At 36.4% G+C, this 23,658-nt stretch overlaps 1 protein-coding gene across 3 annotated transcripts in view; it reads right to left on the bottom strand.

Moving 5' to 3' along the window:
- Positions 1-23,658, bottom strand: part of LRBA (LPS responsive beige-like anchor protein) — a 753,999-nt gene that overhangs the window by 270,907 nt on the left and 459,434 nt on the right. The gene's annotated exons all lie outside the window — the stretch shown is intronic.

The raw sequence follows: 23,658 nt of genomic DNA, 5'->3' as shown, positions 1-23,658 counted from the left end.
TCCTCACTTACCTCTTTGGAGCTGTCCCTCAGAGCTCTCTGAGAGGCTGCCTCCTGGGCTTAAGTCCTCAGCAAGTCCGCTGAATAAAACATAATTCCCTCAGGTTGTCCATTTTTTTTTCTGTCAACAGTTTCCATGTGATCTTTTGACAACAGAGATGTTCTATTATTATCTATCGTTGATTGCACTTCATCTACTGTGAATGACTCTGCTCTCATTACACTCCACATCACTAACTATGCCTCGGTCTCTATTATTCTCTTTCCCACTTAGTCCCCCTCTTAATTCTTTCCTGTTAGTTTTGGTCATATTTCTCCAAATGATCTTGGCTCCTGCATAAAGACTGGCCTTAAATGCACAAAGCTAGTCAATGCCTTGTCTGTAAATCTATCAATCAGCAAATAATAGTCTGCTCACCTCAGCTCTTTTCACTGTTGCTGACTATTCACTGGCTGTTTTCCAAGAGTATTTCCCTCCCTATTTGCAATCTGAACCTTGAAGTTTTCCACAGAAGACTGCGTATATTTACTCTATTTGCAAACTTGAATAGGAGAGAAGCGAAGTTAATGATACTATAGTTATACACACACTCTCACTGCTATAGGCAGCTGTGATAAATGGCAATTGAAGTGCATATTCATTTTCTCTACAGGTAGGCACCCCTGCCCTGTATGTTCTCAGTAAATGTTTAACAGACAGGGAAGAAAATACGCTCTTAACTTCACAGTGTGAAAGTTATAGGAAGCAGAGAGAACAAAACAAAGTCAATTTGCAGAAAGTATCGGAACAGAAATTAATACACATTTAATCTACAATATATTTTCTTAAAACTTATCTGCATTCAATACATGAAAGGCCTTCAAATATTTAAATAGTGCAACTATTATTAACTGAGAGCTACTAGATATTCAAAATTATGTCTTATTCATTTCTGTTTCCCTGCTTCCCAGAATTAGGTGTGTTTGGAAGGCTAATCTTTTTCAGCCTTATGACAAATTTGTATATAAGCCTAGAATTTGTATATAAGCCTAGATCTTGGCAATCTGACAATAATAAAACTTACCAATTAGCATCACATAATCACAAGGCTGAAATACTAGCCTTATACTCTTCTTAAAAGCTACGTTTTTTTCTTTAATTATTATTTTCTTTTTTGGCTGCACTGTGCAGCATGAGGGATCCCTGACCAGGTATGGAACCCAGTGCACACAGCAGTAGAAGCACAGAGAGTCTTAACCACTGGACCGCCAGGGCTATGTTTTATATTGATCACATACAGCAGTGTAGAGTAGTAGCATATGAATTACGGTTTTATATATACTTTTTATATGACAACTCTCAAGGTAATTCCAGCTGCCAAATTCCATGGCAAAGTATAAGCTGCACATAATGGAATCTTGGCTTATTTATTTAATATATAAAATATGGTAAACCTATACAACCTAAGAGTTATTTAAAAACAAATTAGACTTTGAAAATTATTTATGTGTACAAATATTTAAATTTATTGAAAAATATTAATACAATGAAGGAAATTAAATACCCCAAAAGTAATTATAAAAGTAAAATTACTATACTTCAACAGTTTTCATTTTTTTGCTCATTCTCTTCAAGTCCTCATGAATATAACATAAACTTAACATATGTAAAATCACAGCAGAAATGATTTTGCTTTTTTATTTAAAATTTATTTTTTGAAATACTTTAAATATGACAAATGTCTTAATTATATAAATCTATCATTTCAATTCCCCTGTAAAAAGCTTGTAAAGAATCATATGGCATTTTATGAGATCTGAATATAATTTACTATATCTGAATTATATCTGAAAGAGTCAAAGTTACAGGAAAATTCATGAATAAATAAAATGTGATTTAATAAAGCATAATATGAAACAGACTCATTTCAACAAATGTTATCATCTTAGGATCTTACTGGACTTCCTTCTAATTAAAGATTTCCAATTAAACTATTTAGGAAAAGCTTTAAAGTAATTTTAACCTTAAAAGTTAAAGGAAGATCAATAACTGATATGGACTTCAGACTAAAATGTTTTTAGTAATACAAATAGTAATTACCATGACAAAATTTTTAGCTAAATATAAATTGACCTTTATTGACTGAGCAAGAACTTGAATAACTAAATTCCTGCAAGCAAAATATACGGACATGACTTTTAAAAATACACCGAGAGTACTACAACGCTTATGAAATAGAATGCCATCAACTTCCACATAAAAGCTGAAATCCAAAAAGAAATTGAAATTGATGTCAGTTTACTTCTGAAAGCTTACTATATTTGGTAGACTGCTTCCTCTTTGATAACACAGTGGTTTCAATTTTATATAAAGACTCGTTATAAGCCACAATGTTTCCTAAGTATAAAATATGCATTTTATTAACTCCATTTCCCTTTTATAAACAGCCATGGATGTAACTACCAATCACTTTGAAACCAAATGTAAATTTCAAGTATTTTTCCTATGATTTAGCACATATTACTTTGGAGATTTCCTAACCAGACTTCCTAACAGTTCACACTGTAACCATCTCTTAAAACATGCATAAGATGATGATAATGACAACTGCTATTTGGTCCTCCATGAATTTAAAAATCAAAGCAGAGACTCTGGGAGGGCTCACACCAAGGAGTACTTCCCAGAACTTCTGCTTCCAGTGTCCTTGTCCCCACGGTGAACACCTCGGCAGGAGAACCTCCAACACTAGCAGACTTGATCTGAGATGTTGGAATTGTAAGAGGATGCTGCTTCTGTCAGCTTGGATCCCTGAGTGACAACATGGAGAAGAGCCTCCCACAAATATGCCTTAGCCATGCAGTGTTATTACAAAATATTGAGTATAGTTCCCTGTGCTAAATGAAGTGAAGCCACACTCAAGGGAAGAAGAACGAGTTTCCAACTCTTAAAGGAAGGAGTACTGAGGAATTTATGGACATAATGTGAAACCACCACTAACAGTTTCTCGCTCATGCCGTGTGGATGAAAGGCTCTTGGTGCTGCAGCCAGGAGTCAGTACTGTGCCTCTGAGGTGGGAGAAACAACTTCAGGACACTGGTCCACAAGAGACCTCCCAGCTCCACATCATATCAAATGGCGAAAATCTCCCAGAGATCTCCATCTCAACACCAGCACCCAGCTTCAATCAACGACCAGCAAGCTCCAGTGCTGGACACCCTATGCCAAACAACTAGCAAAACAGGAAAACAACCCACCCATTAGCAGAGAGGCTGCCTAAAAGCATAATAAGTCCACAGACAGCCCAAAACACACCACCAGACGTAGACCTGCCCACCAGAAAGACAAGATCCAGTCTCATCCACCAGAACACAGGCACTAGTCCCCTCCACTGGGAAGCCTACACAACCCACTAAACCAGCTTTAGCCACTGGGGACAGACACCAAAAACAATGGGAACTATGAACCTGCAGCCTGCAAAAAGGAGACCCCAAACACCGTAAGATAAGCAAAATGAGAAGACAGAAAAAAACAAAGCAGATGAAGGAGCAAGATAAAAACCCACCAGACCTAACAAATGAAGAGGAAACAGGCAGTCTACCTGAAAAAGAATTCAGAATAATGACAGTAAAGATGATCCAAAATCTTGCAAATAAAATAGACAAAATGCAAGAAACATTTAACAAGGACCTAGAAGAACTAAAGATGAAACTAGCAACGATGAACAACACAATAAATGAAATTAAAAATACTCTACATGGGATCAATAGCAGAAGAACAGATAAGTGACCTGGAAGATAAAATAGTGGAAATAACAACTGCAGAGCAGGATAAAGAAGAAAGAATGAAAAGAACTGAGGACAGTCTCAGAGACCTCTGGGACAACATTAAATGCACCAACATTCGAATTATAGGGGTCCCAGAAGAAGCGAAAAAGAAAGGGACTGAGAAAATATTTGAAGAGATTATAGTTGAAAACTTCCCTTAAATGGGAAAGGAAATAGTTAATCAAGTCCAGGAAGCACGGGGAGTCCCATATAGGATAAATCCAAGGAGAAACATGCCAAGACACATATTAATCAAACTGTCAAAAATTAAATACAAAGAAAACATATTAAAAGCAGCAAGGGAAAAACAACAAATAACACACAAGGGAACCCCCATAAGGTTAACAGCTGATCTTTCAGCAGAAACTCTTCAAGCCAGAAGGGACTGGCAGTACATATTTAAAGTGATGAAGGAGAGAAACCTATAACCAAGACTACCCTACCAAGCAAGGATTTCATTCAGATTTGATGGAGAAATTAAAACCTTTACAGACAAGCAAAAGCTGAGAGAGTTCAGCACCACCAAACCAGCTTTACAACAAACGCTAAACGAACTTCTCTAGGCAAGAAACACAAGAGAAGGAAAAGACCTACAATAACAAAACCAAAACAATTAAGAAAATGGGAATAGGAACATACATATCGATAATTACCTTAAATGTAAATGGATTAAATGCTCCCACCAAAAGACACTGACTGAATGAATGGATACAAAAACAAGACCCATATATGCTGTCTAAAAGAGACCCACTTCAGACCTAGAGACACATACAGACTGAAAGTAAGGGGATGGAAAAAGATATTCCATGCAAATGGGAACCAAAAGAAAGCTGGAGTAGCAATTCTCATATCAGAAAAAATAGACTTTAAAATAAAGACTATTAGAAGAAACAAAGAAGGACACTACATAATGATCAAGGGATTGATCCAAGACGAAGATATAACAATTGTAACCATTTATGCACCCAACATAGAAGCACTTCAATACATAAGGCAAACACTAACAGCCACAAAAGGGGAAATTGACAGTAACACATTCACAGTAGGGGACTTTAACACCCCACTTTCACCAGTGGACAGATCATCCAAAATGAAAATAAATAAGGAAACACAAGCTTTAAATGATACATTAAACAAGATGGACTAAATTGATATTTATAGGACATTCCATCCAAATACAACAGAATACACATTTTTCTCAAGTGCTCATGGAACATTCTCCAGGATAGATCATATCTTGGGTCACAAATCAATCCTTGATAAATTTAAGAAAACTGAAATTGTAACAAGTATCTTTTCTGACCACAACGCTATGAGACTAGATATCAATTACAGGAAAAGATCTGTAAAAAATACAAACACATGGAGGCTAAACAATACACTACTTAATAACGAAGTGATCACTGAAGAAATCAAAGAGGAAATCAAAAAATACCTAGAAACAAATGACAATGGACACACAATGACCCAAAACCTATGGGATGCAGCAAAAGCAGTTTTAAGAGGGAAGTTTATAGCAATACAATCCTACCTTAAGAAACAGGCAACATCTCGAATAGACAACCTATCCTTACACCTAAAGCAATTAGAGAAAGAAGAACAAAAAAACCCCAAAGCTAGCAGAAGGAAAGAAATCATAATGATGAGATCAGAAATAAATGAAAAAGAAATGAAGGGAACGATAGCAAAGATCAATAAAACTCAAAGCCGGTTCTTTGAGAAGATAAACAAAATTGATAAGCCATTAGCCAGACTCATCAAGAAAAAAAGGGAGAAGACTCAAATCAATAGAATTAGAAATGAAAAAGGAGAAGTAACAACTGACACTGCAGAAATAAAAAAGATCATGAGAGATTACTACAAGCAACTCTATGCCAATAAAATGGACAACTTGGAAGAAATGGACAAATTCTTAGAAATGCACAACCTGCCAAGACTGAATCAGGAAGAAATAGAAAATATGAACAGACCAATCACAAGCACTGAAATTAAAACTGTGATTAAATATCTTCCAACAAACAAAAGCCCAGGACCAGATGGCTTCACAGGCGAATTCTATCAAACATTTAGAGAAGAGCTAACATCTATCCTTCTCAAAGTCTTCCAAAATACAGCACAGGGAGGAACACTCCCAAACTCATGCTACGAGGCCACCATCACCCTGATACTAAAACCAGACAAGGATGTCACAAAGAAAGAAAACTACAGGCCAATATCACTGATAAACATAGATGCAAAAATCCTCACCAAAATACTAGCAAACAGAATCCAACAGCACATTAAAAGGATCATACACCATGATCAAGTGGGGTTTATTCCAAGAATGCAAGGATTCTGCAATATATTAACAAATTGAAGGAGAAAAACCATATGATCATCTCAATAGATGCAGAGAAAGCTTTCAAAAAAATTCAACACCCATTTATGATAAAAACCCTGCAGAAAGTAGGCACAGAGGGAACTTTCCTCAACATAATAAAGGCCATATACGACAAACCCACAGCCAACATCATCCTCAATGGTGAAAAACTGAAAGCATTTCCACTAAGATTAGGAACAAGACAAGGTTGCCCACTCTCACCACTCTTATTCAACATAGTTCTGGAAGTTTTAGCCACAGCAATCAGAGAAGAAAAGGAAATAAAAGGAATCCAAATAGGAAAAGAAGAAGTAAGGCTGTCACTGTTTGCAGATGACATGATACTATACATAGAGAATCCTAAAGATGCTACCAGGAAACTACTAGAGCTAATCAATGACTTTGGTAAAGTAGCAGGATACAAAATTAATGCACAGAAATCTCTGGCATTCCTATACACTAATGATGAAAAATCTGAAAGTGAAATCAAGAAACACTCCCATTTACTACTGCAACAAAAAGAATAAAATATCTAGGCATATTTAATTGTATATACATATTGTATAATATGTATAACTGACTCACTTTGTTCTAAGGCAGAAACTAACTACCTAAGGAGACAAAAGACCTGTATGCAGAAGATTATAAGACACTGATGAAAGAAATTAAAGATGATAGAAAATGATACAAATAGATACAAATTAAAGATGATACAAATAGATGGAGAGATATACCATGTTCTTGGATTGGAAGAATCAACATTGTGAAAATGACTCTACTACCCAAAGCAATCTACAGATTCAATGCAATCCCTATCAAACTACCACTAGCATTTTTTCACAGAACTAGAACAAAAATTTTCACAATTTGTATGGAAATACAAAAGACCCCGAATAGCCAAACCAATCTTGAGAACGAAAAACGGAGCTGGAGGAATCAGGTTCCCTGACTTCAGACTATACTACAAAGCTACAGTAATCAAGACAGTATGGTACTGGCACAAAAACAGAAATATAGATCAATGGAACAGGATAGAAAGCCCAGAGATAAACCCATGCACATATGGTCACCCTATCCTTGATAAAGGAGTCAGGAATGTACAATGGAGAAAGGACAGCCTCTACAATAAGTGGTGCTGGGAATTCTGGACAGGTACATGTAAAAGTATGAGATTAGATCACTCCCTAACACCATAGCCAAAAATAAACTCAAAATGGATTAAAGACTTAAATGTAAGGCCAGAAACTATCAAACTCTGAGAGGAAAACATAGGCAGAACACTCTATGACATAAATCACAGCAAGATCCTTTTTGACCCACCTCCTAGAGAAATGGAAATAAAAACAAAAATAAACAAATGGGACCTAATGAAACTTCAAAGCTTTTGCACAGCAAAGGAAACCATAAACAAGACCAAAAGACAACCCTCAGAATGGGAAAAAATATTTGTAAATGAAGCAACTGACAAAGGATCAATCTCCAAATTTTACAAGCAGCTCATGCAGCTTAATAACAAGAAAACAAACAACCCAATCCAAAAATGGACAGAAGACCTAAATAGACATTTCTCCAAAGAAGATATACAGATTGCCAACAAACACATCAAAGAATGCTCAACATCATTAATCATTAGAGAAATGCAAATCAAAACTACAATGAGATATCATCTCACACCAGTCAGAATGGCCATCATCAAAAAATCTAGAAACAATAAATGCTGGAGAGGGTGTGGAGAAAAGGGAACACTCTTGCACTGCTGATGGAAATGTAAATTGATACAGCCACTATGGAGAACAGTTTGGAGGTTCCTTGAAAAACTACAAATAGAACTACCATATGACCCAGCAATCCCACTACTGGGCATATACCCTGAGAAAACCATAATTCAAAAAGTCATGTACCAAAATGTTCATTGCATCTCTATTTACAATAGCCAGGAGATGGAAACAACCTAAGTGTCCATCATTGGATGAATGGATAATGAAGATGTGGCACATATATACAATGGAGTATTACTCAGCCATAAAAGGAAACGAAATTGAGTTATCTTTAGTGAGGTGGATGGACCTAGAGTCTGTCATACAGAGTGAAGTCAGTCAGAAAGAGAAAGACAAACACCATATGCTAACACATATACATGGAATCTAAGGAAAAAAAAAATGTCATGAAGACCCTAGGGGTAAGATGGGAATAAAGACACAGACCTACTAGAGAATGGACTTGAGGATATGGGGAAGAGGAAGGGTAAGCTGTGACAAAGTGAGAGAGTGGCATGGACATATATACACTACCAACCGTAAAACAGATAGCTAGTGGGAAGCAGCCGCATAGCACAGGGAGATCAGCTCTGTGGTTCGTGACCACCTGGATGGGTGGGATAGGGAGGGTCGGAGGGAGGAAGATGCAAGAGGGAGGAGATATGGGAACATATTTATATGTATAACTGATTCACTTTGTTATAAGGCAGAAACTAACACACCATTGTAAAGCAATTATACTCCAATACAGATGTAAAAAAAAAAAGCAAAGCAAAACAAACTAACAAAAAAACATGAGACTGGGATCTCTTTACCTCTCTCTGCATTATCTGATTATGTCACAACATTTTAAAATACTGTACAGCAAGTTATTCTCATCTTCTGATTGGGATAGAAAAGGGCTTTGGAGTATCTTGAGAAGGCCAGGATAAGTAGGTGTGCAATGGATATCCTTTAAGTTGTTGAGAAGCAGAAGTTGAGAAACCACTGTAGACAACTGCAGAAAGGACATTAAAAAAACAAAAAGAGCATGGCATTGACAGGATAACAAAAATATGTTGATTGCTTTAAAATAAACTCTCACCATGTTTGCAAGTCATGTTTTGCTACTTCCGAGCTTTAGAATTAATCCAGTTACTTAATCTCTCTGTGCCTTGCTTTCTGTACAGTTAGGGATAATAAAAGGATATAACTCATTATACATTTACTGATAGGATTAAGATAATTAAAGTGCTTAGTATAGTGCGTGGCACAGAATAAGGGCTCAATATAGTTCTTGTTTAAATCTCATTTCAATTGAGCTTTTTAAAGACTTTCAAAACGTCACCTCTAGAAATCTCACATTGAAAATTTGACTTTGGTGATGGGAAGAAACGTATTAGAAAGAGGAGGGCACCAAAATTATCAATCAATCTACAGGTATTTATTGAGCATGTACTATGTATCTAGTCATGTAATGCTAAGAAATAAATAAGATGATACCTGCCTTTCAATAACTTTTCACATTGGTAAGGTCATAAAGGAAGAGGAACACATAGATAATGACATACAGGAGACAACAAAAATGAAAACATACTAAACTGAGATTGATGGTAACTAGAATATCAGTTCAAAGAAAGCTCTCTGTAGAGCATTACATGATAAATGCAAGGAAGTCAGCCTGAAAAGACAAAGATTTCAGACTGAGGGTCAGTGGGAAACAAAGTTGATTAGATAGCATTTTAAAGATTTTAAAGAATAATGACAGTCTGTTTTATTCTATTCCTATAAGTAAAAACCTGTCAAGGAAACTAGAATTAAAGCAGGTATTCGACAGAATCACTGAATTACTGAATCACTGTAAAGTTCCCCTTCTTTCCCTCCTTTCTGCCAATAGTTATTGAATACCTACTAGCTAGCCCGTAGTGTGTAAGGTGCCAGGAATAAGAAATCATTAAGATGAAAACTATGTCTGGTTTGATGAGAAAAACTTCTGGGTAGATAATCTCAGAAGAAAACCAACCAAACTTATTTTCCCAGCATTACTTATTTTCTTTTAAGTGAGTATGCTGTATTCTCACTACAACTTAAAGATTTTACAATTTCAAGAGTGTACCAATTGATACATTTATTACGTTTTAGATATACATTCATATCAAAAGCACCCACTCCTAAACTCCATCCTGAAAGCGCTAGTCACTTAAAACATACCAAGCGAGGAAGTTTAGGGACCTGAATATAACTTGAGTTTAGGGACCTGAAAAACTTATGCTAGAACTGCACATGAGCCCTCGCATTTAAAATACCCTAGCAGTTTTGTCAGTTGCCAGAAAACCAGTAACAACAAAAAATTAATCCAGGGTGGGAAAAGGGAAAGTGAGAATAATTTAGAAATACATTAGGGTCAGAAGACTATAACTAACTTCCTCAAGGTAATCCAACATTAATAAGAGCATGTAACCTTGGGCAAATTTCAACCTTCCCGCATCTCAGTTTCTTCATCTGTAAAATGGTGCTAATATATATATAGCAACTACCTCAAAGGGTTGTAAGAAAGGATTTTTGAGTTAACATAGGTTAATATAACCTATGTTATGTTAACATAACATAAGCACTTAGAAAAGTGCTTACACACAGTAACTGCCTCATGCGTCTTACTATTATCGTAAAAGTATCTCTCCAATATCCAGTTAGTGAACAATAATTCCTGACAAAAGTAAACAAGAGCTCTAAAACAGAGGGGGTGTTCAAGAGTAGCACAACAGAAGAACAAGTAGGAAGTCACAGAATTGTGTTAGTGACTTAAGTGTGTTTAGGAAAGGAGAGGTAAACCAGAGGTCACAAACACAAAATAAATGTGTTTAATTTTAAATAAGTATATGAAAGAGAAAAAGAATTATAATCCATATTTAACAAAATTTAGATAACTTCCAATCACTTTACATTACCCTAACAAAAGTTATACTAATAATGAAGAGTATACTTCTTATGATATAGAATATGGAACCCCATCACAATGGTTTGTTCAGTTTGCATAAGTCACAACTGATTGGACACAGTCCCTGTGGGCATGCCATTTCTTCCAGACTGGATGGTTCATTAGTCATAATTACTATAACTGTACAGCAGAGACTGCAGTTTTATCTCATCATACATCTTTGATCAAGCTGCTTCAATTTCTGCTTCATCAGCATATGAAGTTACATTACTGGAGTTTTTTATTTTCAATCACAGATTATGCTTTTTTATCAAAACATATATTTGGTCTTCACATTTAGTAGTGAGGGCCCAGATGTGACCACCATTTGACCTCTGATACTTTGAAACCACCTAAACACCATGAATCATCAACTGAAATCCAGAATGTTACAGAGAAAATTAAACAAAGAAAAGAACTGACCTGTGTTAAAAGCATAAGATGATTGGACTTACCGACATTGAGACTAACCATATTTGCTGCAGCTTCTCATTAAACATTAAACTGCACACCAGAAGAACACATCATACATATTTATTGTTTTGCACTGTCACTTTGGAAAGACTCATATCACAATTAGTGCTCCTCTCAAACTATAAGCTGCATAAAGAAATTTCCCATGAAGCTTGAAGACAAAATAATGTAGAAGACTGTACAAGAAGGTTAAAGAACAGATGGATAACAGATTTCACTGAACACTAAAGCATAACACTCTTACTTTAGAAAGGAAGATGTTGGTAAAACATGGTTCAAATGCAAAATACTGAATGAAATTGATGTGTCAGGAATTTTTTTCTTCCAAGTTCTACTGGAGAACAATAGGGGACTAAAAGACCTGTCTTACAATTTTTGTGTCTCACTATTTTCATGTGCAAAACGTCCCCACTGTAGGCTGCATGAACAATCATAGTCGACAGTTACATGCAGGCACTGAGGCTGCAAAAATCCCAGAGTAATTAGTGTTGTCTGAATGCAATGACATCTGTGTTCTCATGGTTCTCAAGACACATCAGGCCAATAAGATGTATATGAAAAAATATGACAAGCATTGCAAATGCCCTTCTGAAAGGTCTTACACTTTGGGGGAAAACTGAAGAAATAACACATGTCATCTTTTTGTAAGCAGTATATTTAAGATTAAAAGATCTAAAAAGATCTTTTGAGTCATTCATTCTCTTTTTGTAACTATAAAGCATTTATTCAGGATACAGCAATGCAGTATGAAAAAAAAATCTGCTGCATGTTTGTCTCTTCTGCAAACTTTTCTTAAACACAACTGATTTTATGCAACGGCAACATATGCCCCCGTTCCTGTAAGTAACAAAGTAGGGAGCACATCTTATTAATATTGTTCAATTTTAATTTTAAAATAATATCTCTTAGTACTGGACATAAAACAGCTTAAAGTGTGTTGATAAATGCCTTAGAATTATGTTTGCATTTTTCTAATAATAGAGACTGTCAAACTGATTGCATTAAAAAGCCTTTGTTTTAGGACACCTAATGCTTTTGCTGAGTGGTGTCTATTGCGGAGCCCTCTCTCTGGCTGTAGCAGTATGTTGGAGCGTGCACTTGCTCCGAGAAAGACATTAGTCATCATTAACAGAAGCACTGACACCAAATCTAAGTGCCTCTCCACAATGACCAAGTGGCAATCATCTTTCTCTTACACTGTCACTACTGATTAGGATTTTCTTTCATGAAAATTTAATTTGTCCCCCTTTCTTCAGCTTTTCTTTTTTTATTCCTGATAAAAACACTGTATTCAGGAAAGACTTCAAATACAGCAGAAGAAGCTGCAACTATAATATAGCTAACAATATAAAGATTACAAGATTCCCAGCTAAATATTTTATCTAATCCAACAGAAAAACACAGATTAAGTGAATGATTAACAAACAGGGGGAAAACACTGACTCTAAAAGGTATCTTGCTTTAAGAATCTATAAGCCTCAAAAGGTGACTAAAGCAAAAGATTTGAATAAAATTTCTCTAAATATTAATTACATAATCCCAAAGCGTCTTTAAAACTAAGACTATCACATTTCCAAAGTAGCCATCTTTCACTACATTTCAAATGTGCATTCTCTCATTTCTTAAGAAGGAAGATGGGTATTCACACAGACATGTCACTGCAAACTTAAGAAAATATTTAAGCATCCATACCCTCTGTATGCATTAACCTGCTGTTGTTAAAGAAAAAAGGGTGTGTGTGTGGTATTTTCAGTTGTATTGGACAAATGAAAATGATTCATGTGGTCAGGCAGGCTACCCCACGGCTAGATGATACTACAGACTTAAACTCTGGTTCTGTACAATATCACAGTGTTAAACAAGATATCATAGCGATAAGTTATTTAAGGAAGTTTTAAAAAACATTTACTTTTCTGTTTTATTTCAATTTGTTTAAAGTTTTCAAAAAATGTAAGCATGTGATAGTTTGCAAGGATCCTGGTACAACCCAAACTCCCACTTCTAGTTATAAATACTATCTTCTCTTTATATTACTTATATTTTGTAACAAAATAGAGATTGGTTTAAATTTAAAATATTTCTCAATTATTTTATATCCCTTTTAGAACATGTTACTTTTAATCAAAACCTGTTACACTTTTGTGTTTATGTGAATACGAACTACATCTACCTTTAAATTTAAATATCCATGTGAAAGGCTTTTAAAACAAGTCAGCCTCATTGCTTTTCAAAATTCAGAAGCAACCATAATTCATCAAACTTTAATCATTAAATGTTCAATTCCTGACTATTTTATTTTGAAAAGTAATATAAAACGAATTTGAAGGTCAAATAGTAACTGGTTAATGGCTAATACCTAACATTTACAAATGGTTCAAGTTTTTTTCTACTTAAAATTAGTCTGGCAGTTAAAACATTTAAGAAGAGATTAGGAATTATAAAGGATTTTAAGAGAATTTCTAACTGCTAAACTTTTATAAGTTCAGAGATATCGTGATTAAATAAAGATCTAGTCTAAATTAAAAGCGAAACCGTACAGTAATAACCTAGCTTAATTATGCTTGCAGAGTATCTTTACAAATGATTAGCCCATTTCTTTATTTCTTAACTAAGTAAACATGCTTCTTAAATTCTCAAAAGCTTAAAAGTAAACTCTGATTTTCATAGTTGCACTGACTTTTCCAAATGAAAACTTCAAAAACTTACAATATAGTTACTGACTCTATTGCTAGATCCAGTATGTGTTCAAGTAGAGAAGTTTAGCTCTATAACTTCCACCCCTCAACCTAAACCTCCAAGTCACTTGTCAGTTAAGGGTTGGGCGATTTATTGACCAGCCCTGGATGCATACTGTCAGTGCTGAAGGAAATATGAGAGAGGGTTGTCACTACTGTTCTGGAGCTCATTGATAATGACATACCTGCCTCTGTCACCCATTACCCATACTACAAACTACTTAGACCTAACTGAAAAATCAATAGCCTACTTGCACTGGTTCCTGTGGCTGCCTCCTTTGATTGTCAGCTCCTGTCTAGGGTCAGCACTTACATGAAAGGGGCTGTGACTGCCTGATGCTTTCAGGACAACCTAACGATATGAAACTAGCCAACAGAACAGTAAATTCTGTCTCTTTGCCCTCCTCATCAATTAGGCTTTGACTAGGCTTGCCTGTAGAAACCTGACCTTTTAAGTTTAGGTGAATATGGACTAGCTGAACACACCATTGCCCTCAGCACTGAGCCAGGAAATCTACTGACAAGTTAAACAAAACAGAAGGTTGTAACTGTCATAATTTGCATTGCACTTTCACGCCAACAAGGGTGTTATCAGTAGGGGCAAGCCCTGGAACACACAACTCCAGCACCCTTAAGCCACGCTACTCATAAATTTTCAAGGGAAGTGAGATAAAACATAAATTCACAAATAGCAATGCCTTTCACAACTCTTAGTCTTTTAGGTTTGCACTCTGCAAACCCACCAAGTGTCCATCAACAACTCTCTCGGTGGTCACCTGGCACGCCTACTGCATTGACGACAGACTTCCAAAGAACACAATATAGAAGTAAAATAACTCAACTATGCCCACTGAAAAGGTATTTTAGAGAGAATTTATAATACAGCAGACAGACTGATTGATCTATATCTCAAAATGAGAACAATTAGGTCTCAATATGTTGTCTTTTCCTGTCTCACTTCCCTCCCTCCGAAAATATCCACAAGCTCAGACAAATAATAAGTTATCGCATAAGTGAAAGGAGGTGTTGAAATTACTTCCTACCATGCTACTCTGATACAGCATCTTTTACAGTTTGAGGGAAAACTAAGAACATCTGTAAAATAAAAGATGTTAACACTTTTATGCTTGTCAGGTCTTCTGATGAAAACAAGTGAAAAGCATGAGAAAGTAGTATAAAACTTACTTTAGTAACTCATGTTTTGAAAACCATTTCCCTGCTTGGGTCTATCTTTTAACACAACATGAATACGGTAATGTTATAGTTGCTTAAAGCAGTGTCATTTCTCTAAAGAGAGGACTGACCTTTCCATTTTTAAAAAAAATTTTTTAAGTTAATTATGAACTTGAACTTTATTTGGCTCCACGAACTAATATTTACAGAATAGCTAATCTTAGTGAAAATATCAGAAACATTGAAAGACAATTCAACAATTTGAGAGAAAAAAAAAAACACACACCTGCCAACCTTGCATATACCTTTAAACACATACGGTTCTGCTGAATATACAAGAATACACAGCCTGTTTCATTTTCATATTTTTATGATCCAACTCCTATCAAAGAATAATTAGTATACTCTTAGAATCTATTCCAATTTGCTAATGGGTTGTCCCTCACAACTGTCTCCAATCTATAATTTGCATTTTTTCCCTTAAGTCTAAAATATGGAATATAACGATCTGTAAGCTTATTCTTTCTGTGATTTTTTTCACGTTGAAAACTTTCATATGCATATATTAAAACAGCACTGAAATTCTAAATGTGTGCAGAAAGATTTCTGATTTAAAATCAATGAATAAAGATATAAAAAAGAACTTTAATCATGTTAGGGTAGGAAATTACAGATTTTTGTCTATCTAGAAGAGGTAGAAAACACTCTTCATCTATCCCATTTAACAATTGAGAAAATAGTGAGTGGAGATAGTGACTTGATCAAGGTCACTCACAGGGTTTGTAGCCAAGCTAGGATAAAAATTCAGGGCTTTTTATCCCCTAGACTAATGCTCTTTAATACTATCATACTGTCTCCCTTTCTTTATCTTATCTATGCAGGTAAGCTATGTAACAGCAAGGAACTTTTATTAAAAAAAATACATAGCTTTGTATCATTTGTTTTAAATTGATGCTACAATTTATAGAAAGTTTTAACTAATTTGAAGAAAAGATTAGATTTGTAGAGCATTTAACCAACAAGGTACTATAGAACAAATAACTATTAGAAATAGAAGATCTAATTAAGTATGGTTGGAACCCTTTACTTATCTAATATGATGATTAACTGTGCATCTGGTAGCCTTTCAGGTCCTTTGTGTGCACCTATCTGATAGCAAAGTGAAAGGGCATGGATAGTGTCTGGTCCCAGCAAGCAAATCATTTGGAAACAGTCATAGCCATAGATCAAAGATTTTTCACTCTATCTTGGCTGATTTAAACCTACTAACCCAGGTTTCGTCTACAGACAAAACCAGTCAGAAAATAAGAGAGTGACTCTTTAGGATCCAAAGATAACAAGGGAAGAGAGAGAGGGAAAACTCAGAAAAGAAACAGACTGGCAGAACCTTGATATACATAGGCCAAGACAGCTGTTTTATATCCTAGCTTTATTTCACATGGTTAAAGGAAAAGTTTCCATTCCTTAGATCATCAAATATTATTTCATTTATACTACACAGATGTCTTCTATACGTAGATTAGAGCCAATGAAGGATTTTTGTTGTTGTTATTCAACCACTACCAGGAATCAGAGAAACCTCTCAGCACATCACTTTTACGCTAATTCACAATGTTTAAAGGAAGGAACAGGCTAGATTTTTTTTAACATTTTCATTAAAAATAACACAAGCTTATTAAAAATTTCCTGTAATCTTAGCAGAAGATTGATGCAAAATTACTACTACTAATAATATTATAGATGGAGTGCTGCAGAACCTGTATATTTCAAGAGAAACTAAGATGTTTAAAAGGCCTAGTTTTCCTGAAGTGTAACAAAAATTTACCTACGATATGCTTAACTGATAATTTTAAACATAGGCCCACAAAATGTCTCGTATGGCCTGAAAGAAATATAGAACGTAACACCAAGTCTTATATTTTGAACTAAGTACAGCTCAGTACAGGCATAATCTACACCCCTAATCTCAATCATCTGTTTTGTAAATGTCTGGCACTGATGGCAAAGGAAAGTGGAAATGGGAGTGGGAATGACTCTGAAATCCCAAGAAACATATCCTAATGTGAATCAGTAGTATTATCTTATTAAACTAAGGATATCGCATCTTCTTTAAAGCATAAAATTCAATGTTCCGAATGGAAATGAATGAAATTGAAATCAAGAGCCTTGATTTATTTAGCATCAAGTTTAATATCAATAATCCTGATTTTCTATTTTGTGGAAGTGATATTAAAGACCAGTAAAATTTGTTTCTCAAAGGTGGAGGAGACACAAATAATAATCCACTAATTACACAATCATACCGTAAATAGTTAAGAACTGGCTTCTACTAAAAGCACCCTTTCATTTGTTGAAAATTATAGTGAGTCATGAAAGCCAAAGTTATTAAACAGAAAAAATATAATATATACCTCATAGTATATTAATAAGTTAAAATTGTTAAAAAGGAAGGAAAGAAGACAGAAAGGTAGACTCTTATTTAACTTCTCAGAACTATTCAACTGTCTTACAGAAATAAAGGAATGTGACTGCTACAACTCAAAACTGTGTTTCTCTAAAATGAGAAAAAGCTAAATGTTTCTTGGTAAAGTCAAAAGACATAAATGAAAATATAGTAAATTCAATGAAAAATACTTGCCGAATTAACTCAGATTGTCTTAACACTGTATATCCTAGCTCAGTAATACAAGAATATTTACATTTCAGTCAGGCTAAAAGCTGCTCACTTCCATTCTCCTGAGTACAAGTTCTTTGCTCTATCACTGTTCATTTTGATGATATTATGTATAGCTTAATAATGTACTCATATACACAGCTGAGTACTAATCTTGGGGAAAAAACAAACATCTATTGTACTTTCAATATTCTCATCCTACTAAATTATACAAGAATTAGACTTGTAAAAGTTTAATAGGTGTAAATATCACTAATCAAATACATTATCCAAGGTAACCCAAACAAACTTAACCCCACAAAACAATATTCAAAAGTACATAAAAGCATTTACTTTTCAGTACAGTTTGAGGCTTAGTAATGCAAAGTTAATGCCATTGCTTTGACCTTACAGAACATTAAGTTCAAACTGTTCAAATGACAATACCCTTGGGTTACCAATCAAAGTGATTACAAGGTTTGGGGTTTTTTCAGGTTTTTTTTTTTTTTTTTTTTTTTTTTTTGCGGTATGCGGGCCTCTCACTGTTGTGGCCTCTCCCGTTGCGGAGTCCAAGCTCCGGACACGCAGGCTCAGCGGCCATGGCTCACGGGCCAAGCCGCTCCGCGGCATGTGGGATCCTCCCGGACCGGGGCACGAACCCGCATCCCCTGCATCGGCAGGCAGACTCTCAACCACTGCGCCACCAGGGAAGCCCCTCAGGTTTTTTTTAAAGCTATTTTGTGAAAGAAATTAAAAAAACAACTTGTTTTAGCAGCATGATTGACCATTTAAAATTAACAGGCACTATGGTGAACTGCTCAAAGAAAACATTCTATTACTGATTATTCTCCTGATTGATTCCAGAATAATAATTATCAATAGCTTATAAACAATTTCTATGATACTTAGGAGATTTGGAAAATTAGATCATTTGACAGGGAATGGAAGAGAATGCAGCTTTACCCTGACTTTTAATACAATGTGCATAGTATAATCCTGACAGTTGGTGCTGTTAAAGCTTCTTACAGATAGTTTAATATAATTACTTCAATAAAATTTCATCAACTAATACACTAACAAATTGTGTTTGGGTTATTTATTTTTCTTCTTGTTTTTACTGGAATCGTTTTTAAATTCAGAGAATTTAATCGTTATTTATTGCCCCTTATACATCTTGACCCCCTAAAAAAGAATTTTTTTCTTAAAAAATATTTTTATAAATATATTGAATGATTAAGCATATAAGAACCAAACATTTAGCAACTGTACAGATATTTTAAAGTTAGATTTTAGAGGATAAGAATATATACAGGTAAACACGTGGTCTTTTGTTTTCCAAAAAGTATAAATCCTTCAGAGAGTTGATTTTTTTAAGTCAATAACCTGATTATTTTCTTAATAATTCTAAAATGTTTTCCTGGAAAACAAAATCATATAATCTAAAATCTGTATACTCTTTAGGAAAGATTATTGAAATACTGTATGCCATTTCTAGAGATAATTAATGGATCTTTTAAGTCCCAGTGATATGATAAAGTAAAAACTGCACTGAAGTTTAACTCAGTAAGCACATTTCTAAGTAAAGATCAGCAAAAAATAAAACAGTTTAAGCATTTTGTATTCTCTGGAAATGTAAACAGGATTATAACTGTCAGATGTACAGAAGCACTGACTGCAGCCATTAGTTTGGTTTTGCTTCTGAGAAACACAACATGAACTACTGAATCATTTCTTTTCAAATCCATACATTCCCTGCAGCAGTTCAAGCTTCATCAGCAGTGCAAGAATGTATAAAAATGACAGGCAAAGAGCATTAGTTTTCTTTTTTCTCTCATACTGTTTGCCTGTAAATGGAAGACAGGGTTCTTTCTCAAAGCACTTAAGCTGAGGATGTTTAAGTCAATTGCTGAAAGAAAATATGACTGAATTCTCTATGCAAGAAAGTATCATAAATGGAGAAACTGAAAAAATCAAGTACTGTGTTATTATCCTAGAATAAAATATTACAAGATTAGCATTCTAACTTAGTTGCCCATTATTCTTCAATTAGAAATATTTTCAGTTTTTTAAGTATCCTGTCAACTCATCACATTGTTTTAGCGCCATTCATAAAGTACCTGGTTCTGCTTCTAATTTTAAATATAAAAAGGCATTCAAATTAAAATACACACATTTTCTTTCAAAAACATCATATTTGTATAAATAGTTAACATTTTGATTTCCAAGTTTCTGTACCCATAAGTGTTTCACTGAAAAAGGAAATTCAATTAATAATTAAAAGTTTATTTAACCACGATCAAGTAAAGATAGGATCTAATGTATGATCTGGCTACTCTTCTGGAGCTTAAACATTCATATTTTTCAAAAACTAGCACAGTAATTTCTGTAACTTGACTCAATTTTTTAAGGAAATGGGAACTTTTCCGACTAAAGTTTAAACATACATAGTTTATAGTAACTAAAAACATGCCCACCTCACTATCATCATCTAAATTTTCATAAATGTTCCTAAGTGTAAGGATGGTGAAGGTAAATCCTAGAGAAGTCTGAAGGTTATGGGCTTCATGAAATCCAAAACAAAATATTCAAATCACACCCTGAATGTCCTCTTTCTCTTTTTAGTAATGTCTGCAGTCAGACCAACATGATAAGTCTGGGCAGAAGCATGCTGATGTTGGCACTGCCTAAACCAAACAAACAAGATGTTTAACAGTCAAATAAAATGTCCTGCAGCCTCCCTAATGAATTTGTCAAGGACCATCAGATTTCGCTCCCCCTCTTTTGCCTCATTAACTCAAGTATGATGAGACGGATTATAACAAGAGAATACAGATCAATCGGTCTGAAGACTTGAAGTGGCTTTTAGCCTCTAGAGTTTCTTTCTCTCACTTGGTCTCCTTTAATAGAAGACGGTATCTCCTGCAGAAGGGGCTGCCACTCCGTTTTAATACACCATCAAGGAGCTGCTGATGGACTTCTATACTAACATACATAAAAGCAGAGGTGACAGGGGCTCTTCAATTACAGCCTCCTCGGATACCGTTTCCCCCTTCAATTATTCAACCAGAGGAAGAGCGGATCCGCAAACACACAGCTGAAGCAGCTCTTAGAGCAGAGGCAGCCAGAGTGAGTTGGGGTGGGGGAGGGGAAGGAAGGGAACCAGCAAGAGGGAGCATTATTTGCTGGAAGTGTTTAAGTTTATTGCTCAAATGATGTTTCTAATTAGTACCACGGCAATAAATTAAAGCCGCCTTTGTTTAACTGATTTATTATTTACTAGAGCATCTACCTTGGACAGGGTAAATTGGTAATGAATTGTTTTTAAATCAAAATATTTGTAACATTTTATCATTCCCTCGGCCTCAGTACGCAAAAGTGGAGAAGCGAGGGGACAAGGGTGGGGCGAAGCTTGGTCGTGCCGACAGAGCAGGGAGGAGAGGAGGAATGGGGTGCCGGGCGAGTGGTGGCGCCAAGACCCGCGCGGCCGGGGCCGCCCCACGCGAAAAGGGCGTGCGGACAGAGGGCGCTGGGCGCCTGCCCGCGGGCGCGGGAGCGCGGAGGAGGGATGACGCCGTCACCCCGGGGCCTTCTGCAAACACTCCCTGGGGCGTCGCAGGCCCGGCCGGTCCACGCGCGAGGCCTCAGCGGCTCCAACCGGGGGCGAGGGGCGAGGGTCGGGGCGGGGGGAAGGAAGCTCCTCACCCTCTCACCCCGCCACCAGTCTCCGCCCAGTAACTGCCCTCGGGAGAAGCCGCGCGGGATCCTCTTCTGGCGTCCACACCACTGCCCGCCGCAAAGTGCCCCTCCTGCCAGTAACAGTTCCCAGAGCGCCGCTGTGGCCTCGTGGCCAATCGCCGGGGTGCCGGCAGAGCCTGGGCGTCCCACACGCGCGGACCCTGAAGGCGCCGGCTCGCGTACATCCTCCTGCCGCCCGGGGTCCGACGCCAGCCGCACGCACGCCGGAGCCCGCCGGAGCCCGCGGCCGCCGGCGCCGCTGAGACTCCCGAGAAGTCACTAAAGCTCTGCGTCCCGGAGTGCCGCGGACGCGACTGTTCGTCTCAACTCCTGGCCACTGAAGACATCCCTGGTAACAATGCCGACTTGATTAAAAGAAGGAAAAAAGGACAAAGTTCTTTAGGAAGAGACATATCGCTACGAGAGTGAAGGGGTGACAAGATACCAGTAGTCCGCACCAGATGTGTAAGAACGAACCAAGGAGGTCCAAGCATCTGCCATCAAGTACCTGATGAAACAAACTTTCCCTATGCAACTGAATTCAGGTTCATCTGGTTCAGCCTTAAGACAGCAAGTCAAGCCTTCCCACGGGGTTTTGCAAAAGCCGCATACCAGGTTTTGCAAAATGAAGTCTTCGCACAACCGGCTTATAGATTTTCTTTGTTACAGCATTATCGGAGTACATAACGTCCAAACTCTAACTAAAAACATTCCCATCTACTTGATTTGCCTTAAAAAGACTCAGAATCCACACACCTGAGGTTCAAACATAAATTCTAAGCAAATCAGAAACACTGTTACAGCTCTTTCAACCAAAAGTACCTAAAGGCTACCATGGTACAGCTCGAAAGTATAATACATATACTAAAAGCACATGCATGAGTTTCACTGAAATGTCAAGGGAGGAGTGAAGCCATCTGTGTAATCAATAACAGGATAGTTATAGATTTTTGCAGCAGTGAAGTCTTTTAAAAGCAAGAGTCAATTATGAAAATAAAATGAGTTTACAAATGAAATTCTCTACTGCCTGAAAATATACTCAAAATTAGATTTACAACATTAACATTTTAAGAAAACTTTAAATCAGGTTCATATTTACTTCCCTTCATTTTTATTAAGTTTAAAATAATTTTAGTGGCTTATTTAAAAAGTATATCCAACAAAATTTTACCATATATAAATCTGTACCATTTCTCACAACTTAAACATATTTTCTCTCTGATAACAAGTTACTCCTTGTAACAATAAAGTAATAACATTAAATATATCTGAATCTTAATTATGAATTATCAAACAAGGTGCTTGTACCATTTTTGTCCTGCCTCATTTTTCAACAGCATATGGAAATTACTGAAAAGAGATTTACGATTATAAACTCTCACCCCATGTCCACTCCACCCACCCCCCAACTGGCGCACATATACAGCAATTGCTCTGGCTCTTAGCAACAATGGGAGGGGAGGGGAAGAAAAGGGAGGAAGACGTTGCCTAAGGAAAAAATCTAGAAAAATTTAGGTCCTTTCCCAGATTTCCCTTCCTCCTCCCATTTGCCTTCAAGCGAAAGTAATTTTGTTAGCTTTTGCACCTTCTTCACAATGTTGATAGAAAAAAAAAAAGTGAACCTTTCTGAACCACTGCTACTCTCCCTTGAGTCATTCCAGCCATCTCCAAGAAGTTCCTTCTCTATACACTCTCTTTTTCTTCCTTGCAATTGATAAGAAAGGAGGATAAAGAAGAGGGGGCTGCAAAATGTGTGTGAGCATTTGACTTCTACTATCTCTTCCTATTTTCTTACTTCTCTCTTTACCCCCTTTCTTTATCAAGTGCAGCGGTGGCTGCTACCGTTTGCCAAGCATGCCTGTCTTCTCTCTCGGATTGGCTAAAGCACTGACAGCTCCAACAGCGATTGTAGGAACTGAAGCTCCACCCCCCTCATGATGGCCCAGGACCATTCATAAACTAAATAACTCCAGGAAACAGCAACGAGAGAGAGAGAGAGAGAGAGAGAGAGAG

This window comes from Phocoena sinus, chromosome 5 (genome assembly GCF_008692025.1).
Source record: "Phocoena sinus isolate mPhoSin1 chromosome 5, mPhoSin1.pri, whole genome shotgun sequence".
Lineage (NCBI taxonomy): Eukaryota > Metazoa > Chordata > Mammalia > Artiodactyla > Phocoenidae > Phocoena > Phocoena sinus.
The sequence above is the reverse complement of the archived record's forward strand: the minus strand, read 5'-3'. Positions and strand labels throughout refer to the sequence as shown.